Source organism: Mesoplodon densirostris, chromosome 1, assembly GCF_025265405.1.
Source record: "Mesoplodon densirostris isolate mMesDen1 chromosome 1, mMesDen1 primary haplotype, whole genome shotgun sequence".
NCBI lineage: Eukaryota > Metazoa > Chordata > Mammalia > Artiodactyla > Ziphiidae > Mesoplodon > Mesoplodon densirostris.
This window is the reverse complement of record NC_082661.1, coordinates 151323256-151347433: the sequence shown is the minus strand read 5'-3', so window position 1 is coordinate 151347433 and position 24178 is coordinate 151323256. Positions and strand designations below refer to the sequence as shown.

General features: G+C 34.5%; 1 protein-coding gene across 2 annotated transcripts in view; it reads right to left on the bottom strand.

Moving 5' to 3' along the window:
• Positions 1-24178, bottom strand: part of KCTD8 (potassium channel tetramerization domain containing 8) — a 274627-nt gene that overhangs the window by 201797 nt on the left and 48652 nt on the right. The window lies entirely within an intron of this gene.

Below are 24178 nucleotides of genomic sequence, written 5' to 3'. Positions count from 1 at the left end.
CTAACATTTGCAGGACCCAGAGTAAAAATATAAATGAAGCCTGCATACCATATGTCTAAATATTTAAAATGTGCAAGTCAAGATAACCCAATGTTAAATAGAATATGCTAGCCTCCTACGTTTACAAATAGATAGTTTTAACAACATGAAGGCCAGAATGAAATCTAGACTTCTTATATTTCTTGAGGTTTCACATCAGAGCCTGGAGGTGTGTGGGAGACAGCCGCCATACTTTGGTCAGTCCCAACCCTCTCCCCACCCTTAGCTCCTTCCCTTAATGTGAGGGGATTCTCACACACATGAATTGGGACACTTCAGCCTGTGTGATCAAGTTCCATCCATGCTCACTGGAACAGTGGTCATCCCTCATGCCAACAGGAAAGCACATTGACAAAGAGCCTACTCTTGGAAGCGCAGACATATTGAGGAGGCCCAGTGATACCCTGGAAGCAGGCTCAAGGTCAATTTCGAGGGAAATTATGGGGCCCTGAGTACCTCACTCATGGTCTAAAAGAAGGAGGCACAGCTCCAGAGTGGGCACCAATCCTTGGGCACACAGACAACATATGCTATGGAGAACTGTCTGGAGAAAGACCAGAGGGGGTCCAGCCAAACACAGGACTGACAAGAGTTGCTGTTGCTTGAGTCTCAAGACAGTCCTGCTGTAGAAGGAAGGAAGGAGAAAGGTCATAAAGGGTTTTATACTTTTTATCCTCAGCTCATTATCCTATAAGTAATATGGTGACATGGAAGGAAGTCACATGATCAGACAGGCCTTGATGGAAGCAGTGTAGACCTACTAACTCAAGGAACCATAGCCTTGCTTGTGCTACGTTATGTCTTCTTTTTTCCCTTCCCCCTTCCTCCTATGAAGCTTTTATTGAGCCCCAGGATCAGAAAACTTAAGTCACTTCTTACTCTACCTTCCCAGAGAACTCTTCATAATTCTATTTGGAATATAGAGCAAGTTAGCTGCATAGATATCTGCTTTCCTCCATAGACTGTGAAATGCTTTATAACTGAGATCTCCTACGTATAAAGTCAACTATTTATAAGATGGGATTCTCTTTGTGAGCTGAATCTATTACTTGCCATATTATTAAGAAATGATAATATTATTGAAATAAAGTTCATGCCACTGCTCTAGAGCAATAACTAAGAATAAACCTAGTCATATCTATTTCGCCTTGGAATTAAAAAAATACAATTAAATGTATATGGGAATAGTCTATATTTCACATCTGAGTTATATTAGGGTGTGAGAAGTCCCAAGTCATGGAAGGCCACCTACTTATTATCTATTGCTATTTGAAAAATTACCCCACAACACAGTAACTTAAAATAACAACATTTGTTATCTTTTAGTTCTATGGGTTAGTAATGCAGGCACAGCTTACGTGGATGCTTTAGCTCAAGATCTCTCATAAGGTTGCAACCGAACTGTCCACTGGAGCTGTGACCTCATTTGAAGGCTTAACTAGCAGAAAATATGCTTCTGAGATCACTCACATGGCAGGTTTCTTGATAACAATTGGACCTATAACCTCAGTTCATCATAGCTATAGCTTTGGCCAGAGATTTCCATTTCCGTCAGTTCCTTGCCATGTGAGCACCTCCATAGGGCAGCTTACAACATAGCAGTTGGCTTCTCTCAGAGAGAATGAGTAAGAGCACAAGAGTGAACACCTAAGATGAAAGTCATTGTCCTTTTATAACCTAACCCTAGAAGTGATACCCCATCACTTTTACTGCATTCTATTCATTAGAAGGGAGTCACTAGGTCCAGCCCACACTCTAGGAAACGGTATTACACAAGAGCATGAATACCAGGAAGCAGGATCAATAGGGTACCATCTTAGAGGCTTCCTACCACAGACCACATGCAGATAACAATTATAAGCAAACACCCTTCTTTATATATATAACACAGAACACAGAGACACACACACATGTCTATGTATACAACAATGAATGAACAAGTGTTAGGATAATAATGTTCACGTATCCTTGATTTAAAATGGTTTTGAATTAACTATTAGTGACTGCAGTGAACAATGTAATGATTATTTTTTTACTAATAAAGCAATCACCAAGAAATTCACATAAATATTTTGGGGTTGAATTAGTTTCCTACAGCTGCTGTTAATTTCCTCAGACTGCAAATCATCACAAATTTGACAGCTTAAAACAACACAAATTTTTTATCTTATGGTTCTAGAAGCAAGAAGTTCAAAATCAGTTTTTGTGGACTAAAATCAAGGTGTCAGCAAGGCTGGTTCTTTCTGGAAGCTTTAGGGGAGAATCTGTTTCCTTGCCTTTTCTAACTTCTAGGGGCTGCCTGCATTACTTAGCTCATGGCCCCATCTTCCATCTTCACCACCAGCAGCACAGTATTGTCCAATATCTTTTTTAAACTCTGAAACTCCTGCCTCTTGTAAGGACCCTTGTGATTACATTGGACCCACCTGGACAATCCAAGATAATCTTCCCATTTCAAAATCCTTAACTTGATCGCATATGCAAACTTCATCCAAAGTAACATACTTTCAGGTCCCTAGGATTAGGACATGGACCATCTTTGAAGGGTTAGGATGTGGACATCTTTGGGAAGGATTAGGACATAGATATCTTGGTGGGGGAGCACTCAATGACTAGTATAAATAACCAAAATAATACTCTTTGTGAATGTAAAAGTCACCTACTCTTTGGCCATGCAATTTAAATGAAAATAAAAAGATCAAATTACATCAAATTGTTTAGAACTGTTTCTAATCTTCTGAAATGAGCACACCTTGGGATTATACTCGATAAACTGTTGAGACTTACTGTTAGGTTTCAAATGAGGACTAAACATTAACACGTTTTATATTAGGTCTTTGACAGATCCTACATAAATCATGTGATTAGTCCATGAAAACTAAAATAGAAGCTGCAAAGCAGAATAAAAGCAGGTGTGTGTGTTTGTGTGTGTGTGTGTGTGTGGTCTGTCTGCCTTCTGTATATATCTGTGTGCATGCTTACACATGTATTCATGCTAGGGATAAAGGAGTGTTGACAACATGTAATGGATAAATTGGTTAAGAATCAAAACACCATGTTATTCATATTTTATTGTAAAATGTCCTCTGTGAGATAGCACACTGCAAAGGATATCAACTACCAATTTGATTAAAACACCATATTAAGCTAGGTAATGGAATTATGTATTGTTGCCATGTAAAATTACATTAATTTTTATAGTGCTAAAATTTTTATTGCATGACCATCATATACACTATGGAAATCTAGCATTTACACAGAACTTGACTAAAATTTTAAATTCCAAGTCTAAAATTTTTATTAGTTCATTTTGTAATTCCCTGATGTAGCTAGGCATTTCCTTTCAATTAAATAAAACCTATTATAATATATCACATTTATCTTGTATATCAATGATAAATTTAGCATTGTCTGATAAAGGAACAAACTTCCTAGCATATATTGTTTTGTTTCCTAAAGTGTCATACTTGAATGTACTTGAATGTATCAATTGCTGTGAGCCTAAGGACCAGTCGTAGACAAACTGTAAAGTAAATAAAATTTACCTTTTCCATTTTATTGTTCTATCATGGGACACATCATATACACCATCCTCAACCTTCCTCATAACACCCCCTTTCTTTTAATGTTCAACAACAACATCATCAAATTTAGCTACTCTGGTTTCTAGTCTTGGAGCTCACTTCTGTAACACAGTTAAACACACCTATCCACATAAGATAGAAGTAAACTAACTGCAAAATTTGGCCAGTGCTGAATGAGGGCTGTTAGAAATCAATATTTGGTCAAGATTAAAAAAGACCAAAATGAATATTTTAACTCTATAGTGAATGTATGTGATACAGTAATAAATCTGAGGTTTTATTAAGCAATTTAGTTATTAATATAATTTTATTACTAAAAATTTTAATGGTAAATTAAAAGTTAAACATTATAATCCAGGAAGAATAATTTCTTAGCATAGAGAGTTAACACATCGCTCCTGTGATCACTGAATTTCACATCTGTAATCCTAAACAGATTCTCACTTTGCAGTGTCAAAATAAATAAATAAATAAATAAAGGATATTTAGAGCATACCTCAATTTTCTCTATAACTGTGTTCTTTTCTTCATACCTTTTTATATTCCTTATAATATCTGGATTGAAGAGAATTAATCACAAATCTTCTATGTGATTTGGAAGGCTTCCCTCCTTGTGAAATGTTGAAGTGCAAAGTTGATATTCTTTGTCATATTTGCTTAAAAGATGTAAAGACTTTCAAAGTGAAATCTTCATGTTTAATTTTTTTTAAATTAGAATTATGAAATCACATATTGAAATCTCTATATTCTGACTTTTACTATTTTTTAAATTATATAAACATTTGTGGGTTCAAAAAGAATATAATGTCTTCCTAAGCTAATTAATTAATGCAATTACTCCTAATAGACCTATTATATTTCAATGTACTTCCAAATTTATTTGGAAATTTTTAATAAATATTTTTGTTAATAAAATTAGAAACCTTCACAATTTGTCTTATTGTAGCATTTTATGCTTACACTAATATACACGTATACTTCAAAGTATAAATCACATGAGACTTTTCAGCCTAAGTTAGCTCTAAAATGTTTACCTGTTTTTAAAAATGAATGTTCAGCTACAAAAAATCCTCTTAGAACAAATAATGAATTCAGCAATGTTGCATGATACAAAATCAACACTCAAAAAGCAATTGCATTTCTACACACTAGCAATGAATAATCTGAAAGGGAAATTAAGAAAACAATTCAATTTACAATAGATCAAAAAGAATAAAATACTTAGCAATAAGTTTAACCAACAAGGCAAAAGACTTGTACACTGGAAACTACAAAACACTAAAAGAAATTAAAGAAGACACATCATGTGGGCTTCCCTGGTGGTGCAGTGGTTGAGAGTCCACCCACTGATGCAGGGGACACAGGTTCGTGCCCTAGTCCGGGAAGATCCCACATGCTGTGGAGTGGCTGGGCCTGTGAGCCATGGCCACTGAGCCTGCACATCCGGAGCCTGTGCTCTGCAACAGGAGAGGCCACAACAGTGAGAGGCCCGCATACTGCATAAAAAAAAAAAAAAGACACATCATGTGTGTATGATTGGAAGACTTAATATTATTAAAATGTCAATACTACCCAAAGTGATCTACAGATTATTGCAATCTCTATCAAAATCCCTATGTCATTTTTTTGTAGAAATAGACAATTCCATCTTAAATTCATATGGAATCTTAAGAAATTCTGAATAGTCAAAATAGTTTTGAAAAAGAAAAAAGTTGGAAGTCTCACACATCCCAATTTTAAAACTTATTGCAAAGCTACAGTAATCAAAACAGAGCGGTAACGGCATAAAGAAAGATATATAGAACAATGGAATATAATAGAGAGCTCAGAAATAAACCTATATGGTCAAGTGCTTTTTGACAAATGTGCCAAGATTATACAATGGAGAGAGGACAGTCTTTTCAACAAATAGTATTGAGAAAACTAGATATCTATATGTGGAAGAATAAAGAATGAAGAAAACTGAATATCATATTCATATGCAAAACAATTAATAAAGAATGCAAGAATGAGAATTAAGTTGAACACTTGTATTACATCATATGCAAAGATTAACACATAATTGATCAAAGACCTAAACATAAGAGTGAAAACTATAAAACTCTTAGAGGAAAACATAGAGGAAAAGCTTCATGACATGGAATTTGGCAATGATTTCATGGATATGACACTAAAATCATAGGCAACAACAAAAACAAAAAATAAATAAGCTGGACTACATCAAACTTTAAAACTTCTGTGTATCGAGAGACACAATCAACAAAATAAAAAGGCAACCCACAGAATGGGAAATAATATTTACATATCATATATCTAATAAGGAGTTAATATCCAGAATATGTAAAGAACTCTTATAACTCAACAACAGAAAAACAAACAACCTGATTAAAAATGGGCAAAGGACTTGAAAAGACATTTCTCCAAAGAAGATATATAAATGGCCAACAAGCAGCAGAAAAAAATGCTCAACATCAATAGTCATTAGAGAAATGCAAATCAAAACTATAATAAGATACTACATCACACACATTAGGATGGCTACTATATTAAAAGAAAACAGAAAATAACAACCATTGGCAAGGATGTGGAGAAATTGGAACCATGTGTATTGTTAGATTAGAATGTAAAATGATGCAGTGGCTACAGAAAACAATATGGCAGTTCATCAAAAATTTAAGAATAGAATTACCATATGATTCAGCAATTCCACTTCTGGTTGTACACCCAAAAGAATTCAAAGCAGTGAGTTTTTCAAAGAGATATTTTTACACCCATGTTCATAGCATCATTATTCACAACAGCTAAAATGTGAAGCAACCCAAGTGTCCAGCCACAGAAAAATGGATAAATAAAATGTGGTATAAACATATAATGTAATATAATTAAACCTAAAAAAGGAAGGAAATTCTAACACATGCTACAATATGGATGAACCTTGAGGACATTATGCTAAATGAAATAAGCCATTCAAAAAAAACCCTGCAAATACTGTCATTCTATTTACATGAGGTACCCAGAGTAGTCAAATTCTTTGAGACAAAAGTAGAATGGTGGTTGCCAGAGACAAGGAGAAGAGAAGATAAGGAGTTGTTTAATGAGTATGGAGTTTCAGTTCTGCAAGATGAAAAGCATTCTGGAGATTGGTTGCTGCTATGGTCTGAAATTCCTATGTTGAAACCTGATGTTCAATGTGATAATATTAGGAGGTAGGACTTTGGGAAACATAATTAGGTCATAAGGGTGGAGGCCACAGGAATGGATTAGTGCCCTTCTAAAAGAGGACCAAGAGAGCCATCGTGCTCCTTTCACCATGTGAGGACAGAGCACAAGGGCACAAAGGCAGTCTGTGAACCAGGAAGTGGGTCCTCATAATACATTGAATCTGCCTGTGGTTTGATCTTATACTTCCCAGCCTCCAGAACTGTGAGAAATAAATTTCTGTTGTTTATTAGTCACTTAGCCTATGATATTTTGTTATAGCAGCCCAAATGGACTAAGGTAGTTGTACAACAATGTAAGTGTACTTAACATTACTGAACTGTACACTTAATGGTTAAGACAGTAAATTTTATGTTATGTATATTTTACTGCAATTAAAAACTTAAAATAATAAACATATGTTCAGATTTTCATAATCAAAACAAATGACATACTTTGTATTACTGTTAAACTGATTAAGTGTACCATCATATGATGGTAATCCAAGTAATTCCACACAAGTTCAAGGTTGCCAGAAATGGCATTCAGCAAATTAATCTTCCTGAGCCTGATGCTAAAACCAAACAGCAGGTGTAGCCTAAATTTCAAGGCTTATGCCAAATCTCAGTGCAAGCTGAAATGAAGACTCTTACAAGAGTCTTGCCAACTGTGAAAATTTCAGAAACTTTGGCAGACAGGTTGAGAACAAATTTTTCGTCAAGCAACCCCATTTGCCTTCCTTCAACCCACATAGATCTTACTATTTAGATTAGTGCTCATTCCATTAATCACAGAATCAGATCCATAGGTTTGTACTGTCCCTAAAACTTACATAAACCTCTTCCTTATTTTAAGTTGGTCCTAAGAGAGGCCATTAAGGTTTATGGAAAGAAAAAGAGTTGGTCCTCTGAGTGGGTATATCGTGTGGCCCTTTCCTATCTCAGCAGTGTTATAGGAGCTTTCTACAGTGTACGTGGTCTTCTGCAAAACAAGGCTTTAAATATATAGTAAATAACACATTAATTGACTGTATCTTTTGAATCCTAAAAAATAACAAGTTGAGCTTCTGGGCTGGGATTTTAATTGTCATCATATTGTTTCAACTATTACTGAGTCAGATTACTCACAACATCGTAGTCAAATCTTAGTTAAATGGTTCGGGTGTGCTTGGAAAGGACTTTACATTGCTCCAAACCATCTTGGTTTCCCTGCCAATAATCATGAGCATTCAAAGGTTAGAGGCTGATTCACTCATATAAAGTATCATTTAAAAAAAAGATGCTTACTAACTATTTTTCACCAAGCTGCTGATGAAAACTTCTGGAGCTAAGAATAGTCAGGTGAGATAATCCCAAATGGTGGATACAACTTCCCCTCCAAGGTTAAATGAGGAAAAGTATAACATGGTGAGATTTGGTTTTCAGGCAGAGAATGGTCTCAATTCATCATAATTTCTTCCTTGAACATTGCAATATAAAGTTTATTATAAACTATAGCTCTGTACAGCTGAAAAACATCTATTTTTACTAAACACCAAAAATATCACCAAATGATATTCATGAGATAAACCTAAATATATCAAATTGTCAGAACAGATAAGGACAAAGAAGCACTTTTCTCCCAGCCTACAAAGCAAAAATACTGATCACTGCTAAGTCATAGTTGGGAAAAGTGCTGACACTAAATTCCAATTCCTGCTGGAAATATTTATGCCCCACATTGTGGGAAAGATGCAATATTGTGACAATAGAAGAGTTATACTCCTTCCATATTTAAGCATTGATTGTAGTGCGGACAGTTCTGTGGCTTTAGATGAGCATGGTATTTTTAGGAGCATTATAATAGCAAACTATAGCTGTGGTGGCTTGTCAAAAGGAGGATCAGATTTCAGTAAGACATGGTTGGGACAAAAACAAAGGTTACACTATTTTCCTAAAGTTATAAAGAAAGTTCAAAGAAGAATACAGATTTGGTCTTGCAATAATATATTCCTTATAAATTAGTGTCAAAAAAGTTCTAAAACTATACTATGGTTATTCACACACCAGTGTGGCTAAAAGTTTGTAATTAAACAAAAGAATTAGGAGATTAAAATTATGCCAATGATGTTAGTAATTGTACTATCTCTTCAAAACAGAGTAGCTACTGATGGTCACTGAAAAAAATACATGAAAAAAAGCCTATTTTAAAACTCAATTTAAAAAAATCAGTCATAAAATTCAAATGAGCATTCTTAGAAAACAACCCTTCATGAACAATGGAGTTTCTGGATGGTAACTGGAAGAACATTAAAATATCTTAAAGAATTATTAATATAATGGTATGTCATGTACCAGTATTATGTTTATAGCTCTGCAATTACTTTGAATTTGATAATCTATGTAACATGGTTTTGGTCAATAAGAACATAGAGTTCAAGAGAACATATTTCCCAACCATTCAGTGTGTTTAGTTTATTGTCACTTTTTACTTTCTCTTAAGTCATTAGAAAGTAAGAAAAGTAATCTTTATTTAAAAATATGGAATATTCACTCTAAAACATAATTATAAGTAGCAAACACAAATGAATCAGAAGAAAAAGTAACATCTACTAATTGTCCAGTAGCATGCCAAGGACTAGGAGTTTTCACGTGCATCGTCTAATTTAGTTGAGGATAAGTGCTACTATGCCCTTTAATGAAGGCAAAGAAACAGAGGGTCAGAAAGATCAAATAACGAGCCCAAGTTCACAATTAATAGAAGTGGGATGTGAGTACTCGTCTTCTGTGAGTTGCCCACTTCCATGATCCCAATGCAAAATGAACGTGTCTCAAAGAAAACTTAAACTCAGAAAGGAAAAGATAAATCCTGTCTTTGTTGAAGTACTCCAAGAGAAAGCCAAGGTTTGTGTAATATGTAATCCTATATTATGGTATTTAATGTCACAAAATAACCATGATGTAGTCATTATTATTCCTATTTTAAATTTAATTCCTCAAGATTAAATCCTGGCTTCAAACTCAAGTCTCTCTGACAACATAAAACCACACAGAGTTCAAATCAGGTAACCTGAGTGCACATTTTTATGTATCTAATGCATGGTATAGACAGATGAAGCATTCCCTGTAGGGGCTTTTGATTACAACTCCAAACCAAGCCAAAGTCTCAAAAACAAAAGAACCTTAATTTGAGTCAGTGAAGAAATGGATACTGCATAAATTGAGTGTTTACCAGAAAATACGGAAAATCTTACAGTGACAAATATTTTCTCATATTAACAAGGTATTTAGGTTCTAACATAGGTCTTGGTCCAGTGACTCAACCATCTTAGGGCTCAAATCTGTGGTTACCTAGGCTTTTCCTTCATTCACGGTCCCTCATGTTCTCAAGATGGCTGCTCAGGTTTAAGACATCAGAGCTGTGCTTATGGCAAAATGAGGAGAAAGGAGTAATGTCAGCCCCTGTTTTTCTCTTTTATAGTGAGAAAGCAAAGCTTTCTTGGGCACATTCCTAGCACACTTCTTCCTATGTCTATTGGCCAGAACTGTGCAAGCTTTCCAGCCCTACCAGCAAGAAAGATGGGGAAACAGTGTTCAGCTTTCTAAACTCTATAGAAAAGACAGGAAGAAGTGTAGGCAGAGGGAAAGAGGCACTGTGTCAACCAACTACAGTGTCTGCCTCAAGAACTACAAGGGAGGTTTTTAAATGCTTCAGATTAAAAGATACTTGCAATTTGTTTATCTTCAAAATCAGCTCACAAAAAGCTAAAACAACCTCATCAACTTTTTTTTAATCAATCTGCTTATAACATGAAACTTCTGAAGAAATATATAAAACCAATGAAAAGAATAATTTGATCACCACCTAAGAAAAAAATCAAATTGATCTTTGCCAGAAACTATTAGGAAAATATCTGTGGCAGAGTCCACTACTAGCATACTCACTATCTTTTCTCCACTTCTTTACTAAGAGAATCACCTTCCTTAGCATCCAGGAATGACCTCACGACACATTCCAAACCCATGCAATGTAAATTGGTGGAAGGAGTTTTAAGAAAGTTCCTCAAAAGAAAACAACAAATTCAGCTGATGTGTCCCATTTTGCCCTTCGTCTTCCTTTTACTTACAGATTGAAATGCAAACCTGGTGGCTGAACTCCAGCAGACAATTTGCAAACTTGAACAGTATCATACTCTAAGAAGAGAGTCTGAGAAAGCTCAGAGGGGTCTGAATTCTGGGGACACAGTAGGGCCTCCATAACATTCTAGACTGCCTCCATCGAGACTCTTTCTCACAAATGAAAAAGAACACCTTAATTTGTTTAAGCCAGAGTTTTTAAGTTCTGTTAGTCAGATTATGAACTGCTATTAATTGGAAATAAAATAAAGATAGCATAACAAATCTAAATGAATCAGTTTACATAAAAATGGGAACCACAAAAAGGTTAAAAATCAATAGTCCTTTTTATAGATCACATGCCAATTAGTGAAACTATTTTTATTAATTTGTAAGTATCTTGACCATAAGTAGCACATATGCACATATTAAGACCATCTCTCTAATATTTTTATATACCTTTAAAATACATATACATATATTTATGCACATTAATATATACGCACATAGAAAGTTTGTGTGTGTGTGTGCGTGTGTGTATGCACTCACACATACGCTTATAAATATAATATATATACACAGAACACAACATTCAGTTGGTAAATAGGAATTTATGTTATGGCTCAAAATAAGTTAATTCAAGTCTTATATAAAGAGATAACTAGAGTGTCATCTGCATAATATTGGTAATAGTATTTTCTGGGAGGTTACATTTGAATAACTATTTTATTATTATTCTTAAATATTTCTGTATTGCTTATTTATTTTTTTAATAATGAGCATGTATCTTTTTCTTACAAAAAGAATGAAATCATTCTTTAGAAAAAAAGAAGTTAGGATTTATTGTTGTTAATTTATTAAAACTAAAATACACTGGCAAATGTTTTTACTATATGAGGAAATATTATAAGAATTTTGAACTGTTTTTTCAAGCCCAATTCTTTGCAGCCATGGTATCTAATACATAGAATTAATTTATTTGTGGTTACAAAGCAGTTGTAGCATAATGAATTACAGTTAAATCTATATTTAAAACAGAAACTAAATTTCCTTTTGCTTAGATGTATTTTTTTAATATGATGAACTCATTTTACAGCCTGTTCCTATAGGAAAATCAATGATAGAAAATTGAAATATTTATTCTTGGGTTCAAACAATGAAACTCAGAAATGTATTTTACTTTATTTTATAAGACAGTCGTAAGAAAATATTTAAAATAACATATGTCAGGTAAATAACTAGAATATACATAGCTATATGCCTTTAGAGGTCAAAGCCTTTTATCTGTTTTCCTTATTGCCTAAAAGTTATTCCTTGGAAGTAAGTTTAAAAAGTCAACTATTGCAGTCCCTTAAATCAGACATGCAAGAAAATGGTGCCTAGTTGTATGAGTTAATGTGTCCTCTTTAACACTGTTACTTATGTTCCTGAAAGGATTAGATTCTCTATGTCACTTCTCACCAGAAATAAAAGAGCAAAACTGAAGAACAAACATGAAAGATGAAGTACAAAGAGAGGTGGCTTATCCTAAGTCACACAATGATAACTGATTTATTCATTAAGTATCCATTGTGTATCAACTATATTCTAGCTGTCATGGACACAAAGTTGATGAAGGGAATATTTGAAGGTATTTTGTTCTATGGCCATTATAGTAGCCTTTCAACTCTATCATCTTAGGTCATTTATGTCTATCACCAAATTAAAGATCCAAACAACCTCTAGAGGACACCTAGTACAAGCTTTTTTTTTTTAATAGCTGATTTCACTGGGCAGCAAGAAAGTAGACCTATTTTTTTATAAGGTAGTCATTTAAAATTACACCTGAAAAAAGAGTCACGCATGTGAAGAACAAGGTATAGTAAATACTAAGCACAAATGGAGGAAACAGCATGTGTGGTTCTTGGAACCAAAGAAAGGCCAGAGTGACTGGAGTACACTGATGCCAAAGAAGAGAAGTACGAGTTGAGGTTAGAAAGTAAGCCAGGACCAGAACAGGCAGATTCCTGGGGTCTATGGTTAGGAGATTGGATTTAATTTTAAATCAACAAACAAATTAGAGAAGAGATTTGATAATAAAACATTCAGGAATGACATTTGGTACAGAGGAGAAGGAAAAGGAAAGAGCAAGTTTGGGAACTATGAAGATAACCAAGACAGGACTATGTCACAGAAGCCAAAGACAGAGAGAGTTCTGGGGAGGGTGGGGGAAACTGATCAATACTGCCAAACATTACAGGCACAACATGGAGGTTATTCCATTTGTCCATTAGATTAGAACAGTTTCAATAAAATATTGAAAAGGCAGAAGCCAGATTGTGGGGGAGTGAAAAATAATTGATTAGTGAGAGAATTCAGGAAACTCAATTTTGTAAGTGAAGGGAATAAGAGAAAAGTCAGTGAAGACAGACCACTCATATGGAAGTAATAATGGTGAAAAAAAATTGTTGGAATGTGGAAATTCTGGTTTCAATGCAGGTAGAGGCAAAGAGCCAGTGGAACAGGGAGAAACTAAGGATGTGAGCAAGATCAGAAAGAAGGCAGAAGGGGATGAGATCTGAATCAGAGGTGAAAGAGTTGCCCTAGGCAATGGGCCAAGCAAAGAAGAGATCAATGGCCATTTTTATTGGATTAATAAAAGCTAGTACAATCCATAAGTGATGGTCCCTCAGCAGGATAAAGGGCATCAAATAAAGCAACAGTGAGTGTATGGCTTGGGGACTTGAGGAAAAAGTAAAATTGAGAGAACATACTCTGTTAAATGTCAAAGGCATCCTCAAAAGATGAAAAAAAAGCAATCAAGTCATAGTAAGGGTCTCATTAAGGTTGGATAGCATTAATCACACAACAGAAGAAAAAGGCCCAAACGTAACTAGGAGTATCTTTACCTCTCTCCAACTGTAATGGAGATAAATCTGTTACTGAGCATCTACTCTAGATGGTATTGAAAATAAATATAGTCTTTTTAGATGAGCCAACTCATCACATTTTCAGCTGGCCTCTGAAACAACCTTGAATTTCCCACTATCATTCTTTAATTTTGCATTATTTTCTGTGATAAAAGGATACCTCACACTAGTTAGAAACTAGATAATTTACTATTGATACCAACTCTACTGTTCACAGTACATTTTAGAATTGTGTACCTGACATTTCAATTGCCTTTCTCTGTTCAAATAAATCTGCATTATTTTATTACTAGGAGAAGGCAGGCTCAGTCATATTTAATTTCTGATAATAAGTCTCTGTAAAATTCCTTCAAAATTCCTCTGTAAAATAATGGCCTGTATTGCCTCCCCATAGCAAATGTTTAGTGTTTGAAGTATAGAATTTCACCTACTTTCCCACTGCTTCAGTGAGATAGTAATGTCAGGCAAAAACCATGATATTCCTGTCTCCTAGTTTCTATTTTCTCTAGAATGCTGTTACTATGCTCAGACTGGAGAGAAGAGGAAAAAAAACAGACATCAAAAAGCAGCTCTTTTAGCCTGCATGTACTTCTTGCTTAAGCACTGCTCCCCTCTGGGGCTAGGGTCATGGTGGAGGGTAGGGGAAAGCACACAGTTAAAAGGAACAGAGCCAGCTCAGACTCAACCCTCAGGACCTCTGCCCCAGCAACTTGAGGTCTGACCCCACCCCCAAAAGAGCAGTGATGACCAATGAGCAGAGGGGAAGCCCTGCCTCACACCTGGCTCCAGCCCTAGCCCCTCCATCTCCAGTCCACTTCCTACTAAGGTGATAACTGCTAGCATACCCTGAGGAAAGAAATGACTTGCTTCCATGTCAAATTAGACTCTCCAGCCAAAAGCACTGAGCACACATGGTCCATGCAGGAATGCTTACACATAAGGACATCACATCAGTACTGCAATAGGTAATTGTTTCACTGAAATTCATAGAGATAGAGACATTAAGCAGACTGAGAAAGCAGAAGAACTGGTCTCAACTGAAAGAGCAAGGGAAAACTCCTGAAAAAATAATGAAACAGAGATAAACAATTTACCAGATAAAAAATTCAAAACATTAGTAAATAAGAATGCTAACTGAATTAGGAAAAGAATAGATGAACACAGTGAGTGAGAATTTTAACAAGGGACAAGAAAATATAAAAGAAACCCAATCAGAAATGAAGATTCAATAACTGACATAAAAAACACACCAGAAGGAATGAATAGCAGACCAAGTGATACCAAAGAACATATAAGTGATCTGGAAGATAGAATAATGAAAATCATTCAATCAGAAGAGCAAAAAGAAAAAAAAATTTTTTAATGAAAACATCTTAAGAGATTTTGGAGATAACATCAAGCATACCAACATCTGCATGATATGAGTTCCAGAAGGAGAGGAGAGAGATAAGGGGCTTGAAATTGTATTTGATAAAATTATGGCTGAAAACTTCCAAAACCTAAAGAAGGAAACAGATATCCATGTACAGGAAGCACAGAGTGTCCCAAACAAGATGAACCCAAACAGACCCACACCAAGACATATCATAATTAAAATAGCAAAATTTAAAGATAAAGAGAGAATTCTAAAGGCAGCAAAAGAAAAACAAAGAGTCATGTATAAGAGAACCTCCATAAAGCTATCAGCTGATTTTTATGCAGAAACTTTGCAGCCCAGAAGGGATGGAAAGATATATTCAAAGGGCTGAAAGGGAGAAATATTCAACCTAAGGTATTCTACCCAACAGAACTTTGCAGGTCAGAGATGTGGAAAGATATATTCAAAGGGCTGAAAGGGAAAAATATGCAACCTAAGGTATTCTACCCAACAAGATTATCACTTAGATTCAAAGGAGAGATAAAGAACTTCTCAAACAAGCAAAAACCAAAAGAGTTCATCAATATTAAACCACCCCTAAAAGAAATCTTAAAAGGTATTCTCTAAGTGGAAAAGAAGTAAGCATCTACAAGAAAGGTAAAATTGAACTAGAAAATGCAAATATATTGTAAGGGCTAAGGATCGAACACTTAAATAAGCTAGAACAAAGATTAAAAGACAAAAATTGTAAAAGCAGCTATAATCACAATAAACACTTAAGGGATAAACATGTATATGTAAAATAGAATGTCAAAAACACAAAAGGTGGGGGAGGAGAGCAATAAATATAGAGCTTTTAGACTGTATTTGAACTTAAATGACTACCAGTTTAAAACAAGAAGATATAGTTATAGGTCAACATATATGAACTCCATGGTAATGACATATAAAAAAATCTACAATAGATACACAAAAATTAAAAAGAAAGGAACACAAGCATACTACTAAAGAAAATCATCAAAACACAAAGAAAGAAATATAAAAATAAAAAGAAGAAATGAACAGAGAATAACTACAAAAACAACTGGAAAACAATTAATAAAATGGAAATAAGTACCTACCTATCAATAATTACTTTAAATGCTAATAAGCTAAATGCTCTGATCAAAAGACACAGAGTGGCTGATTGGTTAAAAAAATAAGACCCATCTATTTGCTGCCTACAAGAGACTCACTTCAGAGCTAAAGATACACACAGATTGAAAGTGAGAGGATGGAAAAAGATATTTCATGCAAATGGGAACACCAAGAAAGCGGGGGTAGCAATACTCATGTCAGACAAAAAAAAAAAAAAAAGACTTTAAAACAAACGTTATAACAAAGACAAAGAAGGGCATTACATAATGATTAAGGAAATGGTACAAGAAGAGGACATTATACTCATTAACATATATGCACCCAATACAGGAACACCTACATATAGAAAGCAAATATTAACAGACATAAAAGGAGAAACTGACAATAACACAATAATAGTATGGGGCTTTAATGCATCACTGACATCAATGGACAGATCATCCGGACACAAAATCAATAAGGCAACAGTATCTTAAATGACACAATAGACCAGTAGGACTTAAAAGAGATCTAGAGGACATTCCATCCAAAAACAGCTGAATCCACATTATTTTCAGGTGCACATGGAACATTCTCCAGGACAGATCACATGCAAGGGCACAAAACAAGTCTCAACAAATTTAAGAGGACAGAAATCATGACAAGCATTTCTTTCAACCACAAAGGTATGAAACTACAAATCAATTACAGAAAGAAAAGTGGGAGAAGCACAAACACATAGAGACTAAACATGCTATTTAAAAACCAATGGGTCAATAAAGAAGTCAAAGAGGAAATCAGAAAATACCTTGAGACAAATGAAAATGGCAACACAACACACCAAAATCTATGGGATGCAGCAAAAGCAGTTCTAAGAAGGAAGTCTAAAGTGACATAGACCTTTCTCAAGAAACAATAAAAATCTCAAAAAAGAAACAACCTAAGCTACCAGCTAAAAGAACTAGAAACAGAACAAACAAAGCCCAAAGTCAGCAGAAACACAGGAACAATAGAGATCGAAGAGGAAATAATACAGACCAAAAAAAAAAAAACACTCAGTGAAACCAAGAGCTGGTTTTTTGAAAAGATACACAAAACCTTTAGCTAGGTTTATAATGAAGAGAAGATAGAGGACCCACTAAACAAAATAAATGAAAAAAGAGAAATAACAACTGATGCAAGAGAGATACAAAAATTAATAATAAAGAATACTAGAGACAGTTATATGTGAACAAATTGGACAATCTAGAAGAAATGGACAAATTTATAGAAACATACATGCCAAGACTGAATCAGGAAGAAACAGACGATTTGAAGAGACTGATCACTAGAAGTAAAATTGAATTTATAATAATAAAAAAAAACCTTCCAGCAAACAAAGGTGCAGGACCAGCCAGTTTCACATAGAAATTCTACCAAAAATATAAAGAAGAAAAAATGCCTATCCTTCTCAAAATATTTCCAAAAAATTGAAGTGGACAGAACACTCCCAAAGTCATTTTACAAGGCCACCATTACCCTGATACCAAAACCAGACAAAGACACCACAAAAAAAGAAAATTTCAGGCCAATATCTTGATAAATATAGTTGTAAAAATTCTCAACAAAATATTAGCAAACTGAACTCAACAGTATATGAGAAAAATAATACACTATGATCAAGTGGGATTTATTCCAGGGACACAAGGATGGTTGAATATTTGCAAATCAATCAGTGTGATACACCACATAAACAACAACAACAAAAAAGCTAAAAATCACATGATCATACCAATAGATGCAAGAAAAGCAATGGACAAAATTCAATATCCATTTACGATAAAAACTCTCATCAAAGTTGGTATGAAAGGAACACACTGTAAAATAATCAAGCCATTTATGACATACCCACAGCTAACATCATACTCAATGGTGAAAGCTGAAAGCCTTTCCTCTAAAATCAGGAACAAGACAAGGATGCCTGCTCCTCTCTCCACTTCTTTTTAATATATAATAGTATTGGAAGTCCTAGCCACAGTAATCAGACAAGAAAAAGAAAATAATGTATCGAATTTGGAAAGGAAAAATTAAAACAGTCACTATCTGTAGATGACATGATACTCTAGATAGAGAACCCTAAATTCTCCACACAAAACTATTAGAACTATTAAATTATTTCAACAGGGCAGCAGGATACAACATTAATATATAGAAATCTCTTGCATATCTATACACTAATAATGAAATATAAGAAAGCAAAAGTAAAAAAAAACAATTCTTATTTAAAATTGTATCCCAAAAAATACTTGGGAATAAACTTTACCAAGGAGGTGAAAGACCTATTCTCTGAAAGCTGTAAAACACTGATGAAAGGTATTGAAGATGATAAAAAGAAAGGGAAGATATCCCATGTTCTTAGATTGGAATAATTAATGTTAAAATGTTCATAATACCCAAAGCAGTCTATATATTTAATGCAATCCCTATCAAAATACCCATGACATTTTCTACAGAACAAGAACAATCTTAAAATTTATATGGAACCATAAAAAACCCCAAATTGCCAAAGTAATCTTGAGGAAAAACAAAGCTGGAGGTACCAAGCTCCCTGACTGTAGACTGTATTACAAAGCTACAGTAATAAAACAGAATGGTACTGCCACAAAAACATACACATAGATGAAAGGAACAGGCTAGAAAGCCTGGAAGTAAATGCACACACTGATGGTCAATTAATCTATGACAAAGGAGGCAAGAATATACAATGGATAAAAGACAGAGAATGCAAAAGAATGAGATTAGAACATTTCCTCACACCGTGTACAAAAATAAACTCAAAATCGTTTAAACACCTAAATGTAACACCTGAAACCATAAAACTCTTAGAAGAGAACATGCACAGAACACTCTTTGATATAAATCATAGGAATTTTTTTTGAATCTGTCTCCTAGGACAAAAGAAATAAAAGTAAAAATAAACAAATGGGACCTAATTAAACTTAAAAGCTTTTGCACAGCAAAGGAAAACATCGACAAAATGAAAGCACAACCTATGGAAAATATTTGCAAGTGATCTATTTACTATCCAAATATATAATAGTATAATATTTACTATCCAAAATATATAAACAGCTCATACAACTCAACAATAAAAAACAAATAAACTGATTAAAAATTTGACAGAGACCTAAATGGACATTTTCCCAAAGACAAACAGATGGCTAACAGGCACATGAGAAAATGCTCACATTGCTAATTATTAGAGAAATGCAAATCAAAACCACAATAAGATATCACCTCACACCTGTCAAAATGGCTATCACCAAAAAGTCCACAAATAACAAATGTTGGTGAATATGTAGAGAACAGAGAAACCTAGTGCACTGTTGGTGGGATTGTAAATTAGTGCAGCTACTGTCAAAAACAGTATGGAGGTCCCTCAAAAAATTAAAAATAGAACTACCATATGATCCAGCAATTCCACTGCTGGGTATACATCCAGAAAGAACAAAAACACTAATTCAAAAATATACATGTACCCCAATATCCATAGCAGCACTATGTACAATAGCCAAGACGTGGAAGTAACCCATCAGACAAATGGATAAAAAAGACATGGTATATATATACAGTGGAGTATTAGCCATAAAAAAGAATGAAATTCTGCCATTTGCAGCAATGTGGATGGGCCTTGAGAATATTATGCTTAGTGAAATAAGTCAGAGAAAGACAAATACTGTATGATATCACTTATATGTGGAATCTGAAAAATAAAGCATATGAATGTGCATAGCAAAACAGACACAGACTCACAGATATAGATAACAAACTGGTGCTTACCAGAGGGGAGACAGAAGAAGAAGGGGCAAAATAGGAGTAGGGGATCAGGAGATAGAAACTACTATGCATAAAATAGATAAAAAACAAGGATATATATTTTATCCTTGTACAGCGCAGATAATTATAGCCATTGTTCTGTAATGACTTTATATGGAGTATAATATATAAAAATACCGAATCTCTAAGCTGTACACCTGAAACTAAAATAATATTGTATACCAACTATACTTCAAAAACAAGATTTAAAAAGCAGCTCTTTTAGCACCTTCAATTCTGCAAGCTCAATCAATCTCATGGGAATTCACTATACGGCTATTTTGTTTCAGTTCAATATGGATAAATTTCATGATTTTGTTTTGATCGTGAGTTTCTTAAGATGCAGTTTGGTATGATAAATAAATGCTGCAGACTTATGGTGCTGAGTGCTTTCAAACAAGACTTTACAATTCACACTTTCAGTACTTTTCCTCTAATCACCATATCAGAAGCAAGAATCCTTTAGAACTCTCTGGAATGACTGAAGTATTCATCCTTGTTTTTTTCAGTGTGTTCCTCTTGTGTGCATTTTCTTACAGCTGTCACTGACTCACTGCCAAAGAAAGTGGGGCAGTATAGGCCAAAGGTTAGGTATTTGGGCTTTCAAGTCAGAATCCTGTGGGTATAAGCCACGTTTGTGCAAGTTACTTTACCTCTCTGAGCCTTGATCTCCTCATCTATCAAATGAGAAGGAAATATTGCTTATGTTGCAGTTATGTTAAGGAGTAAATGAGTTAATACATGTAAAACATTTAACACAGGACACAGTATACACTAAATCTTAACTAATGGCATTAGTTACTACTCTATTTAGGCATCCCCTCTTATTGCCATTTCCTTAATATTCTCTCTAAGCCTCAAAATACCTAAAATGTTCCCTCCAGAAGCTGCAACATTATTATGGTATTGAATAAATGAATCTGGTTTTTACACTGCCAGGAGCAGCATAGCTCTCCCAAAATAATTTTACACAAAGGACTATGAATTTCCACAAACTGAAATATATGATGAAGCATAAGGTAATCCAACAAAGATTCCCTTAGTTATAACAAGCTCTCAAATATAAAAAAAATCCTAAATTTTTGAATGAAAATCTATTTTCTAGGTCAAAAATTGAATTTACAAAGGTAAAGTACACCTGGCACTTGAATATACATTGAGAAAGATTTAACCAGAGAACAAAAACAAAATAAAGGCTAATTCAAGGAGTTACATTTTTAACTTCTTAGATTTTAGCCATGCTGCTATCTGCTTTTTCATTTTAGTATCTCTGAATTTAAGCCTGTCAACCTCAAGTGTATCTTTTCTCTTTTATGTACAACCCTTAGATCAACAGAGTAATAAATATAAACAATAATCTATTAATGCAAATATTCCAAGACTCTACTTCCTCTTGGCATTAGAATCCTTAACAGAATATCAGTATTTAATTACTATTTAATTGAAATTGTCACGACATTTAAATGTATTAGAAAGAATAAAAATGCATAAATCCATGCTTTAGAAAAGAAAAATAAAACTACATAGAGAAAGAGACCTCAATAGTGCCACCATTAACCGCTGTGTGGATTTAAGCAAAACTCTTGAGTCACAGAAGCCAGCTTACCCAGAAGCTACTAAAGCTTAAGCTTCAAGGATCCCTCCCAGGCACTAGGAGGAGCACTAGCAATGGATTTACACTTAGATCTTTTGAAAATTTGCAAAAGATATTTAAACTGCAATTCATTCTAATTGCTGTCTTTTCCTATGTTGATTTCTGTCACACTGAAGTGTTTGTGAGCACTTCAGGAATCTGGCTAAGGGGAATTTGAATCAGGAATGCATGCTGTCTGATATACTGAAATTTTAAGTAGCTTCCATTATATTACCCATTCCAGAGTACAAATGGCTTCTAAGAACACTTCGACTGTCCACCAGCACAACTTACTCAGCTTTGAAACACAAAGGCATAGACTGAAGATTATATCATATAATTATGTCCTTTGCCACCCACTATTAAAAGTATGTGGTCAGTGAAGGAGAAACAAGATTGTCAATGAATGGAGCCAGAAGCTAATCTGTGAGAAATTCTTTCACTTATCAAACATTTTAATGTAAAAATGAAAATGGAAAATTCATCAACACACAGTTAAAACGGAAGATATCTCTTGTCAAGATACTCAACACTGAGCATATGTAAGCATAAAAGCATATTTTGTCAGGTTTTGAGTTGAGCAAAATAGAATTTATCAGAATTACTGTTTGCTGATCATAATGTGAGTACATCTGTGTGTAAAGTCACATGGTGTATGCATCTCAATGATAAAAAATATATTTCAATTTCAGTCATACAAGAGGAAAAGTGGGATTTTCTCTCATTTTTCCTATAGAAAATATTACAAAACCCTTTTAGTAGGTAGAAGGTAGAGGCATTCTAGTAGTTTGCTAGGGCTACTACAGTAAATATCACAGACTGGGTGTATTAAACAAAAGGAATTTATTTTCTTGTGGTTCTAGAGGCTGGAAGTCCAAAATCAAGATGTCAGCAGGTTTGGTGTTTCCTTGGGTCTCCCTCCTTGCCTTGCAGATGGTAACCTTGTGACTGAGTCTTCACATGGTCCTTCCTCTGTGAGCACACATTCCTGGTGTCCCTTTGTGTGTCCTAATCTCCTCTCCTTCAAAGGATACCAATCAGATTGGATTAGGCTCCACCCTGCAGGCCTCATTTTAACTCGAAGGCCCTATCTTCATTCTGATATAACTAGGGGTGAGGGTCTCAACACACAAATTTTGGGGGAACACAATTCAGCCCATAACAGACACTAAGAGTATGCAGCCATAAAATGTAATAAAAAAGTAACTTTTGTAAACAATTAACAATTTTTTAACATCTTTATTGGAGTATAATTACTTTACAAGAGTGTGTTATTTTCTGCTTTATAACAAAATGAATCAGCTATACACATACATACATCCCCATATCTCCTCCCTCTTGCATCTCCCTCCCACCCCTCTAGGTGGTCACAAAGCACCAAGCTGATCTTTATGTGCTATGCAGCTGCTTCCCACTAGCTATCTATCTTACATTTGGTAGTGTAAGCACCAAGCTGATCTTCATGTGCTATGCAGCTGCTTCCCACTAGCTATCTATCTTACATTTGGTAGTGTAACCACCAATGTCCATGTCACTCTCTCACTTCGGATTTTGGGATGTTTTCAGCATTTGTCATCTTTTTTAAATGTGCAATTTGTTGCAATTTATTTTCTCATGTGAAAGATACATTCACTTTTGTACTGAGTTTTTTATTCATAATTTGCTTTGTATTCCTGCAAGAGAGCTGCTTGCCCTCCATATTGCACTGGATTCGGTCGTTACAAAAAGGAGGATCCATTCCCATCTCATAGATTCAATATCCTTTTAGGTTCAATTGATTAATCTCTAAAATAGAAATCATTTTATTGATGTTGAAAAATATGTGGTTTCCATTTCAATACAAGATATCTGCATTTTGCAAAGAAATGGTCATCTCTGAAATGTCATATATTGAAATTCTTTCCTAGAAGGCCATAAATAAAGTGTGTTTTTCCTAATATACAACTGTCCTTAAATCCAGACATTAAATTCCTTGCCGTGTTATTATATTTCATGTCTTGTTCTGACCTCTCTATATAAAAGTCATAAGTAGAAAAACGTTTAAATACCAATGAAGGAAATGTTGCCTTGTGACACCAGCAGTATGTACATGAGCCTGCCCTTGCCAAGAGGACAAATAAGCATGACATTTTACATTTCTATATTATAGTCTATACATCATTCTTTAATGAGGTACTAATTGTGTAAACCTGTATAGAGTTTCTCCTGGATCATCAGTGTGCCCTTGAGTATGATCTAAGTTTTACCTTAGGTCTAAGGAGATAGAATCTAGAAGAGGAAATTGACTGAATGACCTCAAGAGCTGGCCTGTTTGACAGACAAGCAGGGCAGTAGTGAGAGAGAGAAATTGGGAAGTTGATTCATAAAATCCTCATATTTTGCATTTCAAGAAA